The 22,783-nt window shown below is 57.2% G+C and overlaps 1 protein-coding gene across 2 annotated transcripts in view; it reads left to right on the forward strand.

Moving 5' to 3' along the window:
• Positions 1 to 12,924: 12,924 nt before the first annotated feature.
• Positions 12,925 to 22,783, forward strand: part of CAMTA1 (calmodulin binding transcription activator 1) — an 89,276-nt gene continuing 79,417 nt past the window's right edge. For both annotated transcript variants that reach the window (XM_040263319.1, XM_040263320.1), the window contains exon 1: positions 12,925 to 13,056. The gene's annotated coding sequence lies outside the window, so the exon portion shown is untranslated. The remainder of the gene's footprint in view (positions 13,057 to 22,783) is intronic.

Raw genomic sequence — 22,783 nt, forward strand, 5'->3', positions numbered from 1 at the left:
TAGGGATGCTGGAAAACCATTTGAAAATCCACTGTCACCACCATAGACCGTCTGTATCCATTGCTTCTGATTTGTTTCACAAAACAAAAATTCCCATCAAATTGAGAGGGAGGGTACAGTTTCTGAAGAGTCATCTGTGGGATTTGGGGTATATCCAGCCTCAACAAGATCAGAGGCATGTTACATGACCGAGGCTCTCCCGCCTGTGGCCTCAGCCCCCTCCTTGGGTCTGTCCTCAGTTTCTGGGGGCTGAGATCTGATGTTGAGAATCACTGCTCCAAAGCCCAGGACCACAGGAAACCCAGGTCTTCCAGGCTGGTGCAGGTGATGAAGGAAGGAACCTTTACTTTTCCTGTGAAGTAGGATGGCATAGGAAAGGGACGGAATGGCCCGAGCCTTCCCTAACCCCCTGCTGCCCACTAGGCCATGCCCCTGCTCCCTCCCAGGCCACCTGCCAGGTACTTGGGGCCCAGCACCTTGGGGCCCAGATTGACACTTTCTCCCCAGGCTGCAGGTGGCTGCCCACGGCTCCGTTGGCTCCACTGACACATTGCCTTGCTGCCAGGGCAGGGGCTGCTACCAGGACACCGAAGGAAGGGTGCTCCTAAAAGACCCTGAAGCTCACGGGGTCACCAAAAGGCAGTGATGCACACCCCAGAAAAACATCTTCCAGCACAGGCAGGGCAGGGATGCTAGCTAAACAGACCCCAGGCGCTGGTAGGGGCTCCCAGGATGATGCTTGCGCTGGGACAGAGCTAACGGGGTTCCCTGAGAAATGAAACTCTCCTGAGAGCCTGTCTCTGCTTCTGAGGCTCCCCCAGGCCCTGGTGAAGGGTCCAGTGATGCCCAGAGTGGAGGACACATCTCAGGGGTCCACTTCTGGGTGTCAATCCTGGCTCTGCTGTGACTCTCCCTCCCTGTGACTTGGCTTCCTCACCTATCAGGTGGAGGTGATAACAGTGCCTGCCTCGGGGTGAGGCGAGGTGCCAGAAGGGCTTGCTAAAGTCTTTGTCCCGTAGCAAGTAATCAGTAGTTTATTATTATGTTACTGGTTATTACTCTGTGGCCCTCACAGCTCATGGCCCAGGCTCCTCTCCGTGTCCTCCTGCCGTGACCGTGGTGCTCACTGTGCACGAATGTCCTGGCTCTCAGATGCCACATCAGCCCAGGTAGTGACCCCACCTTGGGACAGGAGCTTCCCAGAGATACAGCAGGTATCAGAGCAGCTCTGGGTCCACAGGCAACAGGCGCTTCAAAGCTCAGGTGTCCAGAGGTGGCTCCCCTATGTGGTGAGGAACACAGGGCTGGGAGCACACAGTCCGAATTCAAATCCTGTCCCCTGCTGGCTGGCCGGTGGTGACTTCAGCCAAGGTGGCTTGCTTTCCTGTCTTCCTTACTGGGGTGTTGTCAGGACTCAGTGAACAGCTCCAGCAGCGCCTGCCTTTTCCGCCACATCCATGGTCACCCCCACTCATGGGCACCCCCCAATCCCCGCGGTCACTCTAAGACTGCAAGATTCTGACTCAGTTTGCCCTTGGTGTGGCTCAGGGTGACCCTGTCCCTCTGGAGAGATAGATCAGCTCAGCCCAGCAGCTGCCCCCACCCCCCGCCCCCCGCCCCCACAGGGCTTAAGACTGCAATTCAGAGAAGCCAAGAGGGAGCCCTGGGACTGGGGCATGGGGAGGTCAGAGCTGGGAGTTGGGGTGCTGCCTCCTGGGCCTGACTCTGAAACCTGCCTTCCGGGCCTCAGTGTCCTGCTGAGCAGGGTGGCCTCAAGGCCCAAGTCCACAACCTTGGGATCTGGTCCTCAGGATGCTGAGTCTCCCTGGAGCCCAAGGAAGTGAAGGTTTTTACCCCTGCGCTTGGCCTGTGAGCTGACTACACATCCCAAGGCCCTGGGACCTGTGGGCACTGGTCAGGGGCCCTTGGCTAGCCTGGCCCTCTCCTTCCAGTATCCAGTCGCTGGCTTGAGGATCCCTGAACTGTATCTCGGAGAAGGTCAGTTCAGCAGCTCACCACGAGAGGGCGGCACGGGAACAGAAAAGGAATGACGGCCCGGGTGCCTGGTCTGCATTGCAGGCAGATTCTTTACTGTCTGAGCCACCAGGGAAGCCCCTCCGGGAGGGAGCAGCCAGCCTGCTTTTGCAGAAGCTCTCGTTGCTTCCAGCTACCCAGAAACAAAAGCAGCTCAGACTCCATTTGATTTGGGAAATGGGCAGATGCCACCCAGCCAGGCACTTTGGAGCCCGATGTGGTGGCTTGGGGAGGCCTCTTGCAGAGGCTCCAGCAGGTCTGCAGCTACTTCCTCCCCCTGCCCGGTCCAGCAGCAGGGACTGCCCCTCCTGGGTTCTCCTGCAGGAGACAGCATCTTCCCCCCGTTCCCCTTCCCTCTTCCCATCAGAGCCCGTCCCCCATCAGCTAGTAGGGTTCCCCTCACCCTCACCCCTTCTCCACCAGGAAAAAGCCTGCTTCCACCTGTGTCAGGAGCCCTATTCTAGCCAGGCACTGCCAAGCTTGTGGAGGGCTCTGCAGCAAGACCTAGCCCTGCGGATGCTTCCCCATGTGTAAATATGAGGTCAGTGGCTCAGTGCCCTCACCTGGCTCTAAAGTTTGAGGTGGCTCAGACGGTAAAGTGTCTGTCTACAACACAGGAAACCAGGGTTCAATCCCTGGTTTGGGACGATCCTCTGGAGAAGGAAATGGCAATCCACTCCAGTACTATTGCCTGGAAAATCCCATCAACAGAGGATCCTGGTAGGGTACAGTCCATGGGGTCGCAAAGAGTCAGACACGACTGAGCGACTTCACTTTCACTTTCAGGCACCCACTTCACAGGGATGCTAAGGCTAGGGCTATCTTGCTGTCTCTTCTTGGAGTGTCCCTCTGCCTCCACACAGGTTGCTCCCATTTCCCCTCTGGTGTGTCCACCTGTTCACCTAACACACACACATGCACACACACACATGCACACACACACACACACACACACACACTGATGTTCCCCCAGGCCTCCAGGACCCTCCCTAGGTGCATCAGAAATCCAGGGCCTCTATCTCAGGGCTCCAGGGGCACAGAGACTGCAGGTAGCGTGTTGCTGCCTCTCCTCCCCCAAGCCCTTCTGCGTCATCTCCCTCCACTGATACTCCTGCCACAACAGGCACAGGAGTCTGCAGTTAGAGCTATCAGGTGCCTGCATCACAGTGATTCAGCCCAGCCAGGCGATGTTGCCATGGAAATCCCCTCCTGAACAGGATGGATGCTGAGCTCCTCCTGCGGCAGTTTCCATGGAGAAGAGCCTGATGTTCTCCAGTAATCTCTGCAGTCCTTTGTTCCTCACAGCAGCCCTGGCTTCGTGCTAGCAGCTATTGATTGGGGTTATTGTTTGTTTGTTTTTTTTTCCTTTTTTCTCACAGAGTAACTGTCTGTGGCCTCTTGAAGCCACTGCACTTCCACTACCCAGAATCCAAGGACCACTGTACCCCGACCTGGTCTCAGGCACTCCCAGGCACCCCAAAATTAGGTTCTCCCTAGTCACGTGGCACAACTCCCAGCCCCAGGGACCCGTGGATGTGGCCCCAGCCCCGCCGCACTGACAGAACTCCAAACCTCTCCTTGGGGCCATATGTCAGAACCAAAGACTGTTAAGGCCAGAGCGTGCCTAGAGTTCAAATGCCACCCAGAGAGGGTGGGCCACTTGCCTGAGGACACACAGCTACTGGAGGGCAGGGGCAGGCCTCCTGCTTTTGGCTCTTGGTCCTGAGGTCTCTCTGCTGCTACGGCTACTGCTAAGTCGCTTCAGTCGTGTCCGACTCTGTGCGACCCCATAGACGGCAGCCCACCAGGCTCCCCCGTCCCTGGGATTCTCCAGCAAGAACACTGGAGTGGGGTGCCATTTCCTTCTCTACTGCCCTCTAAACTTTGGCTGTCTAGCAGGAAGCTGATTTTCCTAGCCATTCCAGGCAGAGGAAGGAAGGCCCATCTAAGATCACACGGAAAATGCCTTCCAGTCTGGGAGAGCCCCTTCCAGTCTGGGAGAGCCCCTTCCGGGGGGGATCTCCTTTCTGTGCTGGCCCATGGGGGACCCATCTCTAGTCTCTCACTACGGACACCCAAGGCCAGTCCTGCACCAGATCTGCTTCCAGGAACCTTGTGGGGAGCCTCCAAAGCAAGTGCTGTGTTGAGGCTGGGGGCATGGATGGGCCAGTGCCAAGGACAGGTCACCCAAGAACGGGTTAGTGAGCAGGAGAGAGTGTCTCCCTGCCATTCGGAGCAGCAGGAGAGCTGGGGTCTGGCCTCTCTGGCCTGGAGAAGTGAGGCGCTCCTCACCCGCCCTCCAGCACCCCCGTCTCCAGGAGGGGTGCCTCCTGACTTCTCCTGCCTGGACACTAGGTGGTGCCCTCCACCCCATCCTGGGCAGCTCTTGGCCCCCTGCTAGGCAAGGCGGCTGGAGCCTGGGTTTGCCCACCCTGGGAGAGCCGGGGGAGCCCTAGAGGCCAGCCACCTCACCCTCTGCACCCCCAGGGCACGCCTCCCTGACTCAGTGACCGCAGTCTGAGCCCTGAGTGGGGCACCTACACCGTGCTGCCCACGTCAGGCAGGACAGTGTGCTGTTAATCACTAAGCTCGGACAATAAAACAGAACTGCCCAGGGCACCGAGACGTGAGGCCACCCTGTGTGCTGTGGGGCTGCCCTGGCTGGTTCCAGCAGGCGGGCAGGGAGTGCTGATTCCTCTCCTGCACCCTCCTGCGCCTGGGCGTTTCTGGGGCCCTCTCCCCTTGAGCTGAGCAAGGTCATCTGAGCCACCCTCTGCCATCCCCCTTCCTCCCTCCCCCTGCCCCACCCCCACCCTGTGGAAGCAGCTACAGCCCAGCCAGGCTGCAAGCACATCAGGGGATGCGTGTACAATGTGCACACACAGTCAGGGGGCTGCAGGCCATGCCGGCGGCACAGAGGGTGGCTCAACCCAGAGTCAGGAGGCCATGCACAGTCTCACCCAGTCCCCAGCATCAGCAGGAAGCCCCCCCACCCCGCGTCCCGCCCAGAGCAACCTCTGAGCCCCTCCCATTCGGAGCGCTCCTTGTAATGTCTTTCCCATCACCATCTGCATCCACCTCCCTGGCTCTCCCACCACACCCTGGGCATCCTGGGTCTCCCCTCATCCTTGCCATCACCATGTCCATTCCCTGGGGGGCCAGTGAGATGCCCAGGCCTGTTCCCACAATCTGTGCACAAGCAGATGCAAGAGAACGCCCCCTCCCCCCACTCCACTACCTTCCACAGGTCCCCCCGGCCAGCTTCTCAGGTGCATCCTGAGGGGAAAGGTGTGACACACTGTGCTCCCTTCTGGCTAGAGCTGAAAGTTCCACTTCCAGGAGGGGATCAGGGGTCAGAACTGCCATCCCCCTGTAGGATGCCAGCTGTGAAAGGCAAATGGTGTCTTGGGGCCCCTGCACACCATGGGGAGGAGAACTGGGGCCCTTCTCCTTGCCACAGTCCTGAGACAGTGGTTCTCAAATGTGGGCTTTATGTGGACCCCAAACTCCCTAACTCTCCCTTCCCCCCGTTCATGCCTCCTTGCAACCATAGGTTAGATCTCTAAGTCTGTGAGTCTGTTTCTGTTTTGTAAATAAGTTCATTTGTATCATTTAAAATGGATAATGAACAAGGTCTTATTATATTAGCACCTGCAACTCTGCTCAGTGTCAAGTGGCAGCCTGATGGGAGGGGAGTTTTGGGGAGAAAGGATCCACGTATGTGTATGGCTGAGTCCCTTTGCTGTGCCCCTGAAACTATCACAGCATTGTTAATCGGCTAGACTCCAACACAAAACAAAAGTTTAAAAACAAATAAAGTACGGATTGTGGGAATGGGGAGTCTGCATGTTCCACAAGCACGTGGGCTAGGGGTGTGGCCCGCCATCTGAGCGGTACAGCCACGGAGGCCCGTGTCCCACTGTAGCTGACCCCCCGCCCCCTGCTGGCCTCTGTTCCCTCCAGGGAGGAGTGAAGGTTCTCATCACAGGCCCTTGGCAAGAAGCCAGCAATAATTACAGCTGCCTGTTCGACCAGATCTCGGTGCCTGCGTCCTTGATTCAGCCCGGCGTGCTGCGCTGCTACTGCCCAGGTAAGAGAGAAGGCCGCCTGTCCACGGAGGCCATAGGGGCCCCAGAGCGCTGGGCTCTGGGTCAGCGGGTGAGGAGGGTGACCTGGGGCACATTGCGTCATTTCTCTGGACCTCAGTTTCCTGCACTGTGAAGGCGTGAGTCCCAGATCAGCTATTAGAACGTCAGTGAGACGGGGGCACAGGTGAGGTGGGCTGGGTTTTGAAGAGAACTTGATGGAGGACTATTTAGTCAACCCTCGAGCCAGGTGGGCACACCCAGGACTGGCCACAGCAGGAAGCTCTAACCAGTCTCCACCTGAAGGGTGATGGGAGCTGGTGAGAGCACGGCGGTGGAGGGGTCCAGACAGTAGCTACATCTGGGGTTGGGGCCACAAAGCAGCCCTCTCCCACAGCCCAAGCCAAGCAGAAGTCAGAAGAACAAAAGAGCCCAGGTCATGCTGGCCACAGGGCCAGTTCCCTGGGACACAGAGCAGGTCAGAGAGGGACGGAGAAGACCCAGCAGGCCACCAGGGAGGGGGCATCAAACAGACTAATCTGCATAAACTCCTTTTATACATCGGTGATTCCAGCCGCCCCGTGGCCAGAAGGTACAGGCACGAGGTTTCCTTGCATTTTCGGGGATGGTGTCCCCCGCCCCGTGTGCTCTTCCCACGGCTCTGGCCTTCTCCCTCTCGCTCTGGCGGGGCTCATCATCGTCCACGTAGCTTGGTGTCCTTGTCTTGCCCTTGACCTCTGGTCGTCACTACCCCCCCCAACTGGCCTGTGGGCTCCAGGAGGACACAGTCTGTGTCTTTTTGGTCACCATGTGCCCCCCCCACCCCGGGCTCGAAAAGTGCCTGGCATGTCACGGAAAGGGGGTGACTAACCACTCGAATCTGCTCATAGTTTTCTGTTCCCTGGGCTGACGCTGATGTGACCCCTCGACCTGCCCTTCCCAGATACCATTAGTCCCAGGGATGACCTGTCCGGCTGGCCCAGATGATGGACAGAGAGGCAGAGGAGGAGGTGGGTGGTGAGGGTGAAGAGTCCCACTCCATGTCATCTGAAGCCAAGGTGACTACAAAAGAGAGAGCTCCCTGTGGAGCTAGGGGTCGGGAGGAAGAGAAGTGGGGGCGGGGTCCCCAAGTCAGGAGTAGAACTGGTCGGTGCCAGGGGCCTGGTTCACCTGGGGTGGTCCAGCTTGAACCTCTGGCCACCCTAGACATCTGCCTCACCCCCACCATGCCCCCAACCTGAGGCTTCCAAGCTGACATGGAACATTCTCTCTCCATCTCCCCACAAAGCCCATCAGAGCAAAATACCCTGCTCCAGGGCTGGGCACACCGGCTCAGCTTCCACTTGAATACAGCAACCTCTTCACCACAAATACCCAGGGAGCCAGGGCTGCTGCCCCTGGCGGCCTCTCCTGCTGGCCCTGCCCCCATCAGCAGCCTGGCTGGCTCCCACTTGGTCCTGCTGCTCCCAGGCTCCCAGCAGCCCTCCTGGGGCTGGAGCAAAGCCATCTGGACGTCAGCCAGGCTGGGCCAGCCTATCACAGCTCGGGGCTGCTTGCCGCTAATGTAGCCCCCAACCTCTGCTGGTGAGAGAGGGGGAGGGGGCAGCGTGTTATTAACCTACCCACTTATCACCTGCTGCTGGAACGGCACTGGCCCGACCTATAAATAGATGCCACTTCCTGTACCTGGTTCTTGCCTGGCTGAGGACCCAGACCTTGCCTGTCCTGAGTTATCTGACCCCTCCGGAAAAAAAAACAAGACCGGCCTTTGTGTGCCCTCTGGATGGTGTCCCAGGCCAGGACCTGGCAAACCCCGGGGCGCTGGAGCAGTCACATCACGCATCCCAGATCAGCCAGTTACCATTTGGTGGCTTGAGCCCAGGGGTTGACCTCTTGAGCCCCCTCTTCTGCATCTCTAAAATCCACCAGCCAGATGCAGAAGGACTGAGAGGAGGGCAGGTCCAGGAAGCTTCAGGCTCACAGGCTCAATTCATGAAGCTTCTCATGAGTGAGGCCTTGTTCTTTCTGTCCTCAGCAGCGGGTAAGGGACTGGGGAGAGGGCTCCATCGCTGTTTAGGTCTCAGCAGGCAGTTCTCCTGGACCCAGAGCATCTCTGGGTCCCCAGAGCAGGCAGCTCACAGGAGAGTCTGCCTAGGCTACTATGTCTCCCAGTGGCTCAGGCTCCCCTAGCATCCTGCATCTTGGACCCAGGGAGGCTCAGGCAGCCTGAGAGCCAGGGGACCCGCCCTGTTCTACCCCTAACCACAAAGAGGGGGGTCCCATTTGGACATCCCTCTTTTGAGGCCCAAATGGAAACATGTTACTCTGTAAAACAGCCCTGGCTTTTGCACTCATTCATTCATCAAGCAGTTTGCCAATAACTGGTACACACCTGGAATGAAGGCTAAGACCCCTAACCCTGAACTTGACCCCAGGAAACTCTCAGTCAGGAAGGAGTCGGTCAGGCAAACAAGCCACAGCCTGGCTTGGGGGATGATGCTGATTGCTTGAGGACCTCTGCCCTGGGTCTCCCAAAGGCTCAGGGAAATTGGAGCTGATCTTAAATGAAGGACCCTTAAAAGGAGAACCAAACTGGCCTTGCTGACAAGAAGGCCTCAGAGGCTTGTGAGCACAAGCCAGGCCACCTGGGGAACTAGTATGGGAGAAGGGGGCACAGGGCGTGCAAATTGCCCCCGCCCACCGGCCTGGTGCACGTGCCCAGGCAACACGGATGGAGGGACTTGACCCTGACCAAGAACACGGTTCTTGCTCCCCCTCCATCACTGGCTGCAGAAGACACAGGCATGGAAACTCCCTCCTGCGAGATTCCAGGAATGTTCCAAGGTCAGGAGGGAGACAACCAAGTCAAGCCACTGAGCCCAAGTGAAGCAGCAATGAAAGAGGACTTGAGACTTAGGAAGGGCAACCCAGGCTCAGGAGAAGATGAAGGACACTCCCCACCCACCCAACCCCTGCTGCCAACAACAAGAAAGCTTTGTTTTGGGACTTTCAGACAGCCCCATGCTGGAGTCCTTGGAGTCAGTCACTTCAGTTCAGTCGCTCAGTTGTGTCCAAATCCTTGTGACCCCATGGACTGCAGCACACCAGGCTTCCCTGTCCATCACCAACTTCTGGAGCTTGCTCAAATTCATGTCCATGATGCCATCCAACCATCTCGTCCTCTGTCGTCCCCTTCTCTTCCTGCCTTCAATCTTTCCCAGCATCAGGGTCTTTTCCAGTGAGTCAGTTCTTGCCATCAAGTGGCCAAAGTATTGGAACTTCAGTTTCAACATTTGTCCTTCCAATGAATATTCAGGACTGATCTCCTTTAGGATTGACTGGTTTGATCTCCTTGCAGTCCAAGGGACTCTCAAGAGTCTTCTCCAACACCACAGTTCAAAGGCATCAATTCTTTGGTGCTCTCTCCTGGTGTCCTTGGAGGCACCAAAGGCAAAATGAAGTTCAAAATGAGATGAGCAGGGCTTCCCTTAGTGGTAAAGAATCTGCCTGCTAATGCAGGAGACTTGGTTCAATCCCTGATCCTGGAAGATTCCACATGCCAAGGAGCAAATAAGCCCATGTACCACAACTACCGAGCCTGTGCTCCTGGGCCCGGGAGCCACAACTACTAAAGCTTGAGTGTTGGAACTACTGACACCCTTACACTTAGAGCCTGTGGTCTGCACCAAGAGAAGTCACCACAATGAGAAGCCCACCCATCGCAACGAAGAGCAGCCACCTCTCACCACAACTAGAAAAAGCCCACACAGTAATGAAGACCCAGCACAGCCAAAAACAAAACAAAACACCATGGTCCCCCTGCACATCATCTCTCCTCCCATCATTAAAAAATATATATATATGAGTAAGTGCACTGTGTTTTTTAAGCAATTCATTCAACAAACACCTACTGAGAGACTGTAACAGTCCAGGCACTGACCTTGACCCTGGACATAAGGAGGAAATCAGAACAGACCAGCACCCATCTCTCCTGGAACTTACAGTCTACTGTAGAAGACAAAAAAACCAAACAAACAAGGAAACAAAGACATAACCAGGGTAACTGGAGAAAATGATACCAGGACACTAGAAGATGGTAATGCCTAGAGAGGTTCCTTTGGACAGACTGATGAGGGAAGGCCTCCCATAGGCTGGGACATTAGGCTGGAACCTGAATGATGAGATGCACCCAGTCCTGGGAAGAATAGGAGAAAAGCCTCCAGACTGTGGGCAAAGGAGGTGCAAAGGCCCTGAGGCAGGAACAGGTTGGGTAAGTTGGAGAAATACAAAGGTGGGAGACAGCTAGGGTGGAGAAGATGGCAGGGTCCAAATCATGTCCCACCTTCTGAGTCATAAGAAGAAGTCTGATTTGCTTTTATCTGCAATGGAAGCCACTCATTTTAAGTGGGGAGTGGCCTGACCAAAATCATGTCTTTGAAAGATGATTCTGGGTGGGGACTTCTTTGGGAGTCTAATGGTTAAGACTCCACCTTGAAATGCAGGGGATGTGGGTTCAAGCCCTGGTCGGGGAACTAAGATCCCACATGCCCTAAGGCAACTAAGCCTGTGTGCCACAACTACTGAGCCTGTGAGCCACAATCAGAGAGTCCCCATGCTGCAACAAAAGATCCCCCATGGCGCAATGCAGATCCACGTGCCACAAGTGAGACCCGCCACCACCAAATAAAGAACAGAAAAACCTTTTTTAAAAAATTAAAGATTATTCTGGGTGTGTGGAAGAATGGATTGTAGGAGGGTAGAAAGAAGCAGAGAAACCACAGGAGTCAGCAGAGGGGTAATCCTTCCCAACTTAAGGAGGAAGGCTCTCCCGGGGAACACACTCCCACCTGTGTCCTGTGGGGGCTCCCAAGTGTGGCCCCCCAACACCATCCCAGCAGGGACAGGTAGGTCTCGGGTGTGCTGAGGTTGCCCTTGGCAGGAGGCTAATGCAGGAGTCCAGGCATCTGGGCAGGAAGAAGTGATGGCAGTCCGGGCTGGCATGGTGGCTGTTGAGATGGAGAGAAGTCAATGGACCCAGGACTCACTAATGGACTGAATGCAGGGGAAGGAAAGAGACTCCAGGAAATACCCTGAATGATGTGCGTGGGGCTGCTGGGCTGAGACCCGGGAGAGGGTGACAGGTGCTCTCTGTTGTGTCTCTCTGGGGACAGACGGGGCACCTTTGGATCTGCCACCATCCCAGCATCACTGCAGGCTGTGCATGTGCCAGGAGATGGTGGAAGATGAGCAGTGGCGGGGGAGGACCTTCCGGCTGGAACATGTGGTGCAGGGAATCCTTGAACTCCCCAGGGCCAGCAAGGCATGTTCAGAGGAGCAGAGCTGGGCAGGCTCAGATGGATGCGCACTGATGCCCTGCCCTCCTGTTGGTGAGCCAGGCAAATCACCAGGGAAGGCGAGTGACCACGAGCTCAGAGGTCTGCCCTGGGGATGTAGCTGGAGCCTGGACTCGGCTGGGGCTCCCTGCCCAGAGAGGCATGGCAGGAGGTCCTGCAGGACACCGCCCCCACCCACCCACCCACCACAGAGCCAGCTTGTGACCTGGATCTGAGGAGCCACAACAGGGCAGAAAGCACAGGGGGACAGTAAGCCTGCGGGTCATCCTGGGGCAATGACTTCCTGAAGACCCACTCTGGGGACAATGATGTAACACCTCCACCTGGGATGGAGAGATGTCACAAGTGGATGAGTTGGTTTTCCCACGGGAAGTGAGCCTACACCACCCGTCCTCCTAGGGAAGCCAGAGCCCTCCTCTGCCCCCGGGAGCAGCTGACTTGGACAGCTTCCTCCAGGCTAAGCTTCGGAAAACCAAGAGCCCAAACAGTAACACGATCCCTGGGTGCGTCCTCCCTGGAAACCTGTCCTGGGGAGGCCCCAATCGCTGGTTCCAGACAAGCAGGGCAGAGAGCACAGAACCCTGCTGTCTCCCGGTGGGGGTGGGGGGATGAGGCCTGGTGGGGCGGAGCAGCCCGCAGAGCACCCCCAGCCCCCAAGACTTCAACAGCAGCCTCTCCCCCAGAAACAAAGCAGGTCTCTGCCCAAGGCCAAGGACAGTGAGAACGTCCCATGCATTACTCAACCAGAAGTTTTCACTGGGCCCTGTGCTGGGGTCAGAACAGCTGCTGAGGCCCATAAGGGCCTGTCTTTCCAAAGTTTGCTGTCCAGGCATTGAGAGGGAGGGACAAGCTTCCTGCCAGCACCCAGCCCAGCCCCCACTGGACTCAGAGTAACAGGCACAGACGAAGCCCTTGCCTCCAGCAGGGAGGCAGAACTTCTGAAAATACAAGGCAGGCCATGCTAAGTGAGTCAGGACATGCTTGCAGGAAAGGACGAAACGGAAATGAGCACAAAGGAAATGCTGGACATGAACCCAACCTCTCCCCGCCAGGATGGACTGGAGGGGGAGGACTCAGTCCGCCACGCGGTGGAGTGGAAGACCATTCATTCATCCATTCCCTCATTCATTCAACAAATCTATACTGAGCTCCCAGTCCCTGTCCTCCCAACAGGGCAGGGGAGCAAACAGGCAATGACAAACTAGAGTGATCAAGGGGCGATGGCTGAGTGCAGCCTCCAGAGAAGCCTTCTAGTGGAAGCAGCACTGCATTTGGGCCTTGAGGAATGAGCAGGCCCAGGCAGGGCTAATCCATGAGGAGCAGAGGGAAGAGGCTCCTCCAGGCCCTGGGGTGGTACACAACGTTGCGGGGCGGCGGGGCGGGGCGGCTGGGGGGGGGGTCCATGCCCCACCCACCCCAGCCCTGACTGGTCTTTCTTTTGCTTTCAGCCCACGACACTGGTCTTGTGACTCTACAAGTTGCCTTCAACAACCAGATCATCTCCAACTCGGTGGTGTTTGAGTACAAAGCTCGGGCCCTGCCCACACTCCCGTCCTCCCAGCACGACTGGCTGTCACTGGACGGTAAGAAGGGCGTTCGGGTCGACTTGCCAAGCCCCAAGGGAGAGGGACACCTGGGAACCCTGTGCACAAGGTGTGAGAAAGGAGGAAGCACCCAGGTGTCCTGACTTCTGCTTGGGGCCCAAGTCTTACCTGGTGAGACTCACCTTAATCTTGGCCTTTCCCTGGGACACAGTGAGTCTGTGAGCTTGGGCCCAGGGCCTGCCAGGGGATCTGAGCAGCCAGACAAACCCCCAAGTTGCTGAGCCTCTCTCGACAGCCCTGGAGCAGCCAGGTCGAAGCATCCCCTACCGCCCCACCGCCACCCACCCAGGGCAGTTCCTGGAAGCAGAGGGGCTCCTGGAGGCCATTGCCAAGCCTTGAGCCTCTCAGAGGCGAGGCCGGGGGAAGGCAGCCCACGATGGGCTTCTTTCTGATTCTAAGGCTGGACTTCGGGGCTGTGTGTCCAGTGCTTCTGCCTTTTAAAGACCATAAGCCAAACCTTCTTGTGGAAACTCTTCCCCACCCATCACTCCTGCCTCTAGGCTATTTTTACTTCGGCTTCTGCCCTATACGGGCTTCCCAGGAGACACAGTGGTAAAGAACCCGCCTGCCAATGCAGGAGACATACGTTTGATCCCTGGGTCAGGAAGATACCCTGGAGTAGGAAAGGGCAACCCATTCCAGTATCTTTGCCTGAAAAATTCCATGGACAGAGGAGGGTGGCGGGCTACAGTCCATGGGGCTGCGAAAGAGTTTGACATGACTGAGCGACTGAGCGCACAGGTTCCCGTAGAGCATCTGACACAAGCCCGGGACCACCGTCAGGGCTGAGGGTGGAGGGCCAGGGAGCCCCAAGTGGCTGCAAGTGAGGAGGCTGCATGTGCTGGCCGAGGCTGCTTCTCTAAGAGCAGCTGCCCTGCTCCACAGGAGTGGCGGGGTGTTGGGGAGGAGGGCGCTAAGGTCAGAGACTGCCCTTCCATGCCTGGACATGCCCAAAGGAAGCTCCGAAATTGGCTGGAGGGCTGAGCTGATGGTCTGCTCTGGACAGAGACAGAATGGGAAGGATGACTGAACCTGCCCTTCGTATCAGGGCAGCTGCAAAGATGCCCAACTGTGGGATCCCTTGCTGGAGACCACGCCAACCCAAGGTGTTAGGTCTCGGCTAAGCTCACCCAGGGCCTTCTGTAGGGTCAGTTCCTTAAGCTCCCTTTCCCGATCCACAGCAGCCCTTTGCCTTCTCCCCTCTCAGACCTCCCCTTGCTGCTGGCTGCTGGAGGATCTCTGGGCATGGGTACATGCCTTGGCAGCCTTCCTGAGCCACCCAGGGTGTAAACTTCAGCCTCATCGCAGCCCTGGCCCCAGAAGGGACAGGGTGCCTGGCAGCCACCCCAGCCACTGAACCCTCTGAGCTGTTCCCAGAGGTGGCTCTGGGTCAGCAGGCATCTGCGCCTGGCAGTGGCTGCCTGGGAGCACCAGGCTGGCCTTGGCAGCCACCCCGGCCAAGGCTGCAGCCAGCCGGATGACCCGCAGGATGTAACGGAGAAGGGCAGGGTGACCAGGGGCTCCCGTTCAGGAAATCCGGTTTCAGTTTTGCAGAACAAATGGGATAGGGAACAGGGAAGTCTGCAGAGCCCTGGCTCTCCCTCAGTGACCAGGTCACCTCTCCAGGGTGACTGAAGGATGCTGGGACCAGTCATTGTGGGACCTGCCTGGGAGATGGAGCACTTCGGAGAGCCAAGTCCAGCCAGGCAGAGCCTCACCTGGAAGCATAGGAAACATCAGCTGCCCCACTCCCCACCCCCGGCCTCCGGCGGCGGCGGGAGCGGGGTGGGGTCGGGTGGGGGTAGAGACAGAGAGCCAGTTATCCAGGATTGTGCCTGCAGGGGAACATGCTATGACAGGAACCATGGGGAAGGGAAGCCACCTTAACTGCTCCATAAGAAGCACACCCCCGAGTCCTCGGCCAAGCTGGACACTGCTCCTCAGCAACCCCCTCTGCAGAGACTTGGAGCTCTGACCTCCCTAGGCCTCCAGTTGAAATAAACATCCCCCCGCCCCTGGCAGAATACACAGGAGAGATGACAGGAGGTGGGGTGGGGAGAAGGCAGGACCACCCCCAGACAGAGAGCAGATGGGGGCCTGGAAGGACCCCGTGAATCTCCTTCCCTTTAGGCTTGACCAGGCATCCTTTCAATAGTGGGAGCACAGGAACCCTGAGACCCCCCACCCTGCCAGGGTAGAGGAGTAAAACGTCCTTCTAGTCCTCCGCCCCCTTCAATGAATACAAGTGACTTAGCCACCCGCATTTATCCAGCCTGATAAATAATAACGAGGGCAGGGGGTCGGGGGGCAGCCACAGCGCCGGGGGCATAATCCTTTCAGTGCAGAGAGGACGGCTGGGACAGCCTAGAGGGTGGGGGTCCCCAGGGCTCTGGCCAACCCTATGACCCGGCAGTGGAGAAGTGTGTCGCAGAAGATGCCGCAGCGGCCAGGCTGTCTGAAGCCTTCCTCTCGGCTCCCCTCCCCTCGGGTTCCACAGCTCCTCGGCTCAGAACCTCCCGCCCCCACGGTTACCCGGCAAATTCGCAGTTAGAGCCGCGGGGACGTGCGGGGGCGCGCGCTGCGGCGAGGGGGAGGGGCGGCGGCGGAACGGGAGGGGGCGCGGGGACAGCAGCGCCTGGCAAACTGGGGCGCGGCTGCGTGCACACACACAGGCGCACACACACGCATGCACACACGCACGCTTGCACGCCCGGCGCAGCTGCAATGCAGTAGCCCTGCGTGAAGAGGCGGGCAAGCTGCGCCCGCGCCCGCCCCGCGGACTGCGGCACCGCTAGGCCCTCGCCCGCTGCGAGGAGAGAACAGGGACGCGCGGCCAGGGCTGCGCGCTCCCGTGCCGGCGGCCGCCTCTGGATGAGCGAGTTTCTGGTCCCAGCCCCCGCCCCGCGTCCGTTGCCCTGCTAGCGATCCTGGGGGCGCTCTTTGCCCCTCCCCAGAGAGGGAGAGTTGTTTGGGAAGAGAATTTCTGCTTTCGTTTGTTTAAAATATCGATTTGCTTGCCAAACTGAAGACTGGGTGGGGGACGCGGACACGGAATCCACGCGCTTAGCGGCCGCAGCTGGGGCACAGCCTTTGTCTGAGCAGCCAGAGCGGGTGGGAGGCGATCGTCCCCGCAAGGGGTCATCTGCACAGGGGCTCCGCGTCCCGCAAATCTCAGCAGGACACAGCCATCCAAGCGGACACGGCGCGTGGAAACGGGGGAGGGGGAGAACCAGGAAGAACCGCAGCCACCGGCATCTACCCGCTCCAAGCCGACTTTGGGGAGCGCAGCCCCTGGGGTCGCGGGTGCTGCATCGCTTCCCCCAGACCTAGGGGCCTCCACGCCCCCACCCCCTGCCCCTCACTGTGAGCTCTAGGGGGGGGCACAGGCCTTGTGTGCCTGCCCCCCACCACCCCCCACCTAGCACAGGCTGGCAGATTGCGGGCCACAGTTCCTATCTGTCTTAGGGATGATTGCGTGAATGAATGAAGTGCCACGGGAAACATCAAGAGAGCTGCGTCCAGCCCGGTGTTCAGGAAGGCTTCCCGGAGGAAGTGTCTCTTCCGCTGAGATCTCCAGCTTGTGCAGGCAGCAGCCAGGCTAAGGAATGGGAAAGAGCCTCCCCTGCCGGGAGGGAACAGCAAGGGTCCCAGGAGGTGCAACAGTCGCTTCCTTTACCCAAGGCGCTCAGCGAGCTACCAGTTTCACCATTTCTTCTCCCAGACGTTCAGATTCAGAGCAAATTTCCACAGGTTGCTTGCACCAAGGATCCCAGGGTTGTCTGGGGCGGGCCAGCCGTGCCTTTGGGGAGTAATGGGGTCTCTTCCAGGTTAGAGGCAGTCAAGCAGCCAGTTTACCCTGGAGACCATTTCTGGAAGGCCTCTGGGAAGTGTCACTCCTGGCCGCCTCAGGTCCTGTGGAGACAGCCAGGGCTCTGCTGAGTGTGGGGAGGAGATGCTCTGTGTTTAGATGGCCTCAGTTGGGCTGTGTTTGCAAAAAGCATAAACCCAGGTGGTTTGATCCTGCAGCTCTAGAACCGAGGGGCTGGGGTTCACATCTGGCCAAGGGCCCTGGGACACCTTTAAGTAACCCGGTCCCTGGAAGAGGTGAGTGGAAGTTCAGGGTGCCTGGTTCTCTCCTCTGCAACCAGCGGATGCTCCCCCAGGCCCTGGCCCCACCCCCACCCGCTGGGCCCCTCTCCAAAGCCCACTAAGCAGCTTATTCTTAGACTATTTTCAGTTTTCTCTGGGTGGCTGAGCCTCCTGTCTGGGTGAGAGGATTGAAGGGAGGCACGGATGCAGCTTTCCTGGGTTCAGCCAGCCAGCCATCTGGGCAGGCCTCCTGCTGACCTTCAGTGGGGGAAGGACCTTGTCATCTGAGGCAGAGCGGTGAGCAGTAGCTCTCGTTTCATCACCTAGGGGCCTGCTTCGGGGGCAGGGTGGACACCCTGGCAACTTGTGACCTGGTGTCCAGGTCACCAGGCCCAGAGTAGAGTACCCAGTAAGGGAGCCTCTGGGGCAGCCGGGCTCCGGATTAGAAGTGTGGAAGATGGAAACCTTGCCCTCCTGTAAGGAGGTGGAGGGAAGAAAAAGCAGGATTTGGTCTCCCTGTTCGGCCTTCTGTGACCAAACCTTCACGGCTATTAGAAGATATGTAGCTGGGATGGGTCCCCAGCTCTGTCCACCTCCCCTCACCTCCCAGCCTCCTGCCCCTGGCCTGTGGCCATGCTCCTGCCAGCCTCTCCCCTGCCGGCTGGTTTCTAATAGCAGCCTCCACCCATCAGGAGTGGGAGACCACACACTGACCCTAAGGTCAGAGGCGTAGCCCAGTGGCAACAGGAGGGGCCATTCCAGCTGTGAGACTGGCCCCAGGAAGCTTCTGGATGCTTCCTGCCCCCATGGGGACAGCCCAGGGCTCTCTGATGTATGTTCCTTGCTGGCTCCTCCCGGCCTGGCTCCCTCCCTCCTGCAGATTCCCCAACCCACCTCCCAGCCACCCTCCTCTGGGCCTATTGCGTGACAAACCATCAACCAGGGAGAACATCCACAGAGCTTATCAGAAAACGCATCACTTCTACCAGATGATGGGGGGCAGGGGAGGAGCATGGGGTAAGTAATCTAGTTGTAACTAATTTGAAAGGCCACTGTTTTTACTAAAACAAAGGTTTGTTTCATGGAGTAGAATACAAAATTCAGGAGAGTCTTTCAGATCAGACATAGAGCATCTGTGAATGGTCTTGACTTCAGAGAGTGCCTGAATTACAGGCTGAGTTGGTGCCCAAGGGAGGTCCATGCCCTCCTCCTCTGCAAGCACTCTGTACAAACTTCGGAGGCTTAGACACAGGGGTCCGCTCTGTAAGTAAGAAGAAGCACTGCCTAGAATCTTCTGGCATTCACCTACACTGGGGTCTGGGGCATGCCAATGAGGGTTAGCTCTTGGGTCTCTGGGTATTTCTTTGCACAGCAGAGACAAGAGATAAGATGGCAGTGGCAGAAAGAAGCTGGTGTGAGCCAGTCTTACATTTGGATCTTGAAGCTGAGTGGCCGGAAGGACCTCTGATCTGAGCTGCAGCTGCCCAGCCACGGCCTCGCCCCCTCCTCCTCTTCGGTGTTCTGTTCTCTGTGGGGTCTGTGCCATTATAGACTGGGGTGGGTATCTGTCCTTAGCCCTCCTTAGGCAGAAACCAAGGGGCCTGGTGCTCAGATGCCCCCAGGGGATGTGATCTCCAGCAGTTTACGGCCTGGCCCCACCGAATGGATCTGTGTGGAGCTCTCCGTGTAGCAGGGATGGGTCACCTTGGGGCTGGGCCTCAGCCGCCTCCCTGCAGCAATGACGAATGGTGCCCTGCAGAGAACCGGCAAGCCCAGCATCTGCAGAGGCCAGGGAGGCAGTCTCTGCATCCTTGTCCTGGCTGTTGGGCAGGAAGCAGAGTAAAACCCATGGGTGAAGCCCTGGAGCTCGGGCAGACGTGGCCACTCTCACAGGGTCAGCTTCCCAGCCATCTGGGGGAGGGGGGTGGCGGGGCATAGGTGGCTCATCCTGAGGCCTGAAAGTGGGAGGCTCGACCCCTGATGGCCTACATCAACCAACTTATCCTTGACCGTTGCATGAGGTTCTCATTGATACCATAACAAATGGCCACAGACCTGGGGACTTAAAACACAAACATAGTCTCTTGAATTCTAGAGGCTGGAAGTTCAAAATCAAGGTGTCAGCAGGGCCACACTCCCTGAAGGCTGTAAGGGAGAATCCTTCTTACCTCTTCCAGCTTCTGGTGACCACCAGCAAAACTTGGTGCTCTTTGGCTGATAGCAACATAACTCTCTGCCTCCATCATCAGATGGCATCTTCTTTCTCTGTATCTGTGTCTCTATTTTCTCCTTTTACAAGGACACCCATTTTTTGATTAGGGCCCCACCCAATCCAGTGAAGCTGTCTTAACTAGTTGGATCTGTTAACTAATTTGTGATTGTTTAGTTGCTAAGTCATGTCCAAGACTCTTTGCAACCCCATGGACTGCAGCCCACCAGGCTCTATCCATGGGATTTCCCAGGCAAGAATACTGGAGTGGTTGCCATTTCCTTCTCCAGGGGATCTTCCTGACCCAAGGATCAAACCCGCATTGGCAGGGAGATTTTCTACCACTGAGCTACCTGGGAAGCCCACCACCACCTTGACTCAGCCCCAAATATTCTTGCACATCCTAATCAAGCTTCTAGCCTCTTGTCTTGCCTCCTTCCACGAAGGTCATTCCTTCTTGCATCGCCAGGCACTGCTTGGACCCCAGGGGCCCTTTATCTTCCTGGAGTTTACATTCAGAGGAGGGAGAAAGATAACAGACACACACAGAGGAAATGTCAGAGTACTTATGATGGGTGGCCACCTGGTAGAGAGTGGCCAGGGTGGCTGCTTGAGGTTAGGAGCCAGCAGAGGCCCCTCCGGGAAGATGCTGCAACAGGAAGGAGCCAACTAGGCTGAGATCCTGGGAAAGACATCCCAGGTAGAGAGAACCACAGGAACAAAGTCACCTGGTGAGTTGGGGGAGTTGAAGGGGCCGTGCTGGTGAACAGAGTTAAGGGGAGGCACAGCAGAATGAGAAGGAACCAGGCCTGGGAGAGGAGCGGCCATCAACCAGGACAGGGAGCTGGGACTTCATCCTGAGGACAGCCGGGGATGGGGTTATAAGGCGGTGAGGGGACACGCTCAGTTCTGTTTTCAGGATCCCTGCTGCCCCCAGCTGCTGTCTGGAGCATGAATTGTGACTCCACCCGCAGAGAATCCACCCCAGATTCTCTGCATCTATGCAGGCAAGGGATGAGGGTGGCTCTAGCGGGGCTGGACGATGAGTCACAGGAAACACAGTTTGGAGACGTTTTGAAGGTAGAGCCAAGGGCCCTGCTGATGATTTCAACATGGAGGATGAGAAGAAGGGTGTGTGTTGCCTAGATTTGGAGCTTAAACAATGGGGATTGCGGACTCAGGGAGTCACTTCCTGAGCTGGAGGAGTTTGCAGAAGCAGTGAAGTGGGAGAGAGCGGACTCTTGAGTGGGTTTTTGGTCACATTATGTTTGACAGGGTGTTAGAGTCACCAGGTAAATCATTGGGTTTGAAAGTCTGCAGGCCAGGGAAGGGTCCAGAATGGAGATAAACTTTAGGTGTCATCAGCTGAGCAACAGCGTTTAAAGTCATGGGTCTGGGTGCAGGCAGTGAAAGTCGCTCAGTCATGTTCGACTCTTTGCAACCCCATGGACTATACAGTCCGTGGAATTCTCTGGCCAGAATACTGGCGTGAGTAGCCTTTCCCTTCTTCAGGGGATCTTCCCAACCCAGGGGTAGAACCCAGGTCTCCCACATTGCTGGCAGATTCTTTACCAGCTGAGCCACAAGGGAAGCCTGGGTCTGGGGTGTAGTTGGCCATGAAGGAGGGGGGATAAAGGACAGGAGAAAGCATAAGGCCAAACAGGGGCACCCCCAGTATTTTTTGTGTGTGTGTGTGGCTGCGAGGCATTTGGGATCTAGTTCCCTAACCAGAGATCGAACCCATTCCCCTGTATTGGAAATGCGGACTCTTAACCACTGGACCTCCAAGGAAGTTGGATGTCAAGTGGAAAAGCTGCTGGCAAAGGGGTGAGAAGAAGCACCCAGCAAGGCAGGAGGAAAACAGCGGGGAAGTGACCACAGGGAGACCAGGAGAAGAGGGTGTTTCGAGAAAAGAGAAGTGGCAGGCTGTCAATGCCAGGAGTAGGGGAGCAGGGCATTCCAGGCTGAGCAAACCACATACAGAAAGACCCCAAGGCAGGAGGGAGCTCCTTGAGTTTACAGAACCCAGAGAAGTGGCTGAAAACTCCTGGAGCCTATCTCTGAGCTGGGACAGGACAGGAAAGACCTCGTGCCCCGACCCCTCCTCTTGGTGCAAGAGAAAAGACCCCGGGTTCTTCCTTTCCTATCTTGCCCTCCGGTGTTGCCCAGCAAACCAGCACACAGGTCTGTGGTCCCTGGGATGTCTTCCAGACCCAGGGAGGCATGCACACCTGCTCGAGTCCCGGGGACTGACTCCCTCCCAGTCACTCTCCACTGGGGTGTGGGAATGGAGGCAAATCCCAAGGCAGGAACAGCATGAGACTCACCCCCAGCTGGCGCGTGGATGTCAGACCTGGTGGAGACGCCTCTCTGCCCCGACCACTTGTGGCTGGAATGCAGGAATCCTGTAGGTGGGCCCAATGGCTGCCCCGCAGGCCTGCTCAGGCAGCAACACCCTCGCTCCTAAATCCATTACATCAGACTCCTGTTATCAAACCACATCATTTGGACATGGGTCAGCTGTGCTCCAGGGGGCCTAACCTCAAAGAAAGACCTCTTGGCAAACCTGGGATCCCAGAAAGACCAGCAGGCCTAGGGATATGGCCAGTTCAGACCAGGGTTTTGCAGGCTTCCTTCGCCTTTCCTGGGATCCGGCTCCCAGAATGAACCTCCCTGGGAAAGACTAGAGGTGCTGATCTGCTGACTCAGCAGTAGGAACCATGGTCCTGAAATGCGGAGGCCCAGGACAGCATCCGTCAGCAAAGAGAAGGGGCTGGGGGTGGAGTGGGTGCTGGTGCAGCCTCTGGGAGGAAGCCAGGTCCTGGAGTCCAGGAGCTGAGTGAGATGAGGCCCCAGCCTCCCCCACAAGCCTTCCAGCTCCTTGCAGGACTGAAAAGGCAAAATGGCCTCTGGCTGGGGCCCCACATAAGGCCTCTCCTTTTAAAAACTCCTAAAAATACATGTTTCTGATCCCTTCCAAGCAGCCCAGTGACAGACCTTGTCTCCTGCCTCTGTGAAAATAGGACTTTCAGAATAGTCTGACAGGCTGGAGACCAGCTTTCGTCATTGCCAACATGCTCCACTCGTGAACTCAAAGTCCTTTGTTTGAGGGAAAAAAAGGGACAGGCAGGCATGTGTCAGATGTTCTGTATTTAATTACGGGAGAGATTTATAAAAATCCATGGCAGAGTGGACACACCAAAAACAGAATCTTCAAGAGACAGAACTTGAAAGAAGCAGCTATCACATCCTCCAACCTCCTCATCCTCGTGGAAGGAATCTGGGCCCCCAGAAGAGCAGTGATTGGCCACAAATCACTGTTGAATCAGGACAGATGTCCTCCTGACTCTAGATCAGCGTGCCCTCTTCCCCTACCCACTTCCCCTTCTCCATCCCACAGCCAAACTC

This window comes from Oryx dammah, unplaced genomic scaffold (assembly GCF_014754425.2).
Source record: "Oryx dammah isolate SB20612 unplaced genomic scaffold, SCBI_Odam_1.1 HiC_scaffold_21, whole genome shotgun sequence".
NCBI lineage: Eukaryota > Metazoa > Chordata > Mammalia > Artiodactyla > Bovidae > Oryx > Oryx dammah.